This window comes from Pinus tabuliformis, chromosome 8 (assembly GCF_031772625.1).
Source record: "Pinus tabuliformis cultivar Carrire ecotype Pingquan chromosome 8, CPIR1, whole genome shotgun sequence".
Taxonomy (NCBI): Eukaryota; Viridiplantae; Streptophyta; class Pinopsida; order Pinales; family Pinaceae; genus Pinus; species Pinus tabuliformis.
The window spans coordinates 2,020,711,921-2,020,714,001 of NC_142294.1; positions in this window are offsets into that span (position 1 = coordinate 2,020,711,921).

The following is a 2,081-nucleotide window of genomic DNA, read 5'->3' on the forward strand; positions in this document are numbered from 1 at the left end:
GTCCAGAAGACCGAGCCCAAAGATCTATAGGAGGGGGAGCATCTCTTCCACTCAAAGATATGGGTGAAGTGTTCTACGTTATAGTTCATTATTGACAATGGGACCCAAAATAACCTCATTTTAGAAGAGGTCATTAAATGGTTGGGCCTACCGACCACACCACACTTGCAGCCATACACCATTGGGTAGCTCCACCAAGGACGAGATCTCTGCGTCATCCATTAGTGTCGCCTTTGCTACTACATCAAGCCCTTCACAGATGAGGCACTATGTGATGTTTCTCCTCTTTAATTTTGTGATGTGTTATTAGGCCAACCATACTTGTGGAAGCGTCATGTTGTGTATGAGTCCATTCCTCACACTGTTATTGTTACTTTGCGCAATAAGTTATATAGGATACTAGAGGTAGCCTCACCTACCGTTATCACTTTGATTACTGTAATCAATGTAGTAAGATCATCTTCCATGCAAATAAATTTGTTTTCTTTATGATTCGATCTCAAAGCAAGGGGAAGATAGTGGCCACATCCATGGCCCCCGGGAAGGGTTCCCCCATGCATCAGAAGCATGTGGATAAGGTCATGCAAGAATATAGGGGCATCTTCTCCTCACCCACAGGGGTACATTTGCATTGCTATATCAAGCATTCGATCGATCTAACTCCTAGAGCACTTCTACCAAATGGGCTGATATACTGTCGCTTCATTCTAGAAAATAAATAAATCAAGCAGCAAATCCATGAAATTCTACAAAAGGGGCACATTCGACCAAGTTCCTCACCTTGTGGGAGCCTGATTATACTTGTATAGAAGAAGAATGGAACCTAGAGGCTCTACATTGATTATCAGGCACTAAACAAAATTAATGTCAGGAACAGGTATCTAATCCCATGGATTGATGACCTTCTTGACCAACTCAAGGGTGCCAAGCATTTCAACAAGATCGATTTGAAGTTTGGCTATCACCAAGTTCTAATAGAACCCACAGATGTATGGAAGACTGCCTTCAAATGCAAGGAGGGCCTTTTCAAGTGGTTGGTCATGCCTTTCGGTTTGACAAATTCCCCTACAACTTTTATGAGGCCGATGGATGACATATTGCATCCCTTAACCAAGTCATTCATGGTTTCATATCTGGACACCATCCTCATATTCAACAAGAGTTGGGAATATCACTTGCAACACATTCAACATGTTCTTCAAACCTTGTAGCAGCACAAACTATGTGCCAACTTGGAGAAGTGCACCTTTGGCATGAGCCAAGTCCAGTATATGGGCTACAAGATTGATGAGCAAGGTGTGCATTTGGATCTAGCTAAGATCTAATTCATTTTGCATTGACCATGATACCAAATGTAGGTTTTAACCCCGTACATAATTACCTCCATACGAATTCTAAAACAAAGAAAATAAACAATGTGAGAACATAACACATAAAACACATATACACAGAGATTTTCCCCTGGATCCAAAACCGGGACTACCAGCTTGATTTGTCATTATATTCCTTTCAATGTTACAATACATATTTATACATGTCGAAGCATCCAATACCATGGACCGAAAACCATCGCATCCAAAACCATGGACCGAAAACCATCGCGTCCAAAACCATGTGTGAAAGCCATGCACAAAAGCATAGGTAGGTCTGCCCAACCTAATATAGGGTCCAAATTTCTTTCCCCATAGAGGAGGGCTACCCGCCCCCCTCAAACCCCCAGGACAAGGGGGGCTATCGCCCCCCTATGACCCCCCCGCTGCGGCTCCGCCCCCCCTCTAACCCCCCGGTTAACTACGTGGGCTAGTCATGGAAAGAATATAACACAACCCAACACCCTCACCACTATAACAGAGCTTCACATCTTTTTTGGCCTTATCAATTTTTATCAGAGGCTCGTGTTGGGATTCTCTCGTATCACTTGGCCTTTAAGTCATGTTACCAAGGGTGGAGAGAAATTAAAGTTTTCTTGGTCCAAGTCCCAACATACGACATTCATTGAACTCAAGCATCACCTATGCTTTGCATCGATACTCATATTTCTAGACTTGCAACAACCATTTTGAAATTGAGAGAAACACCTC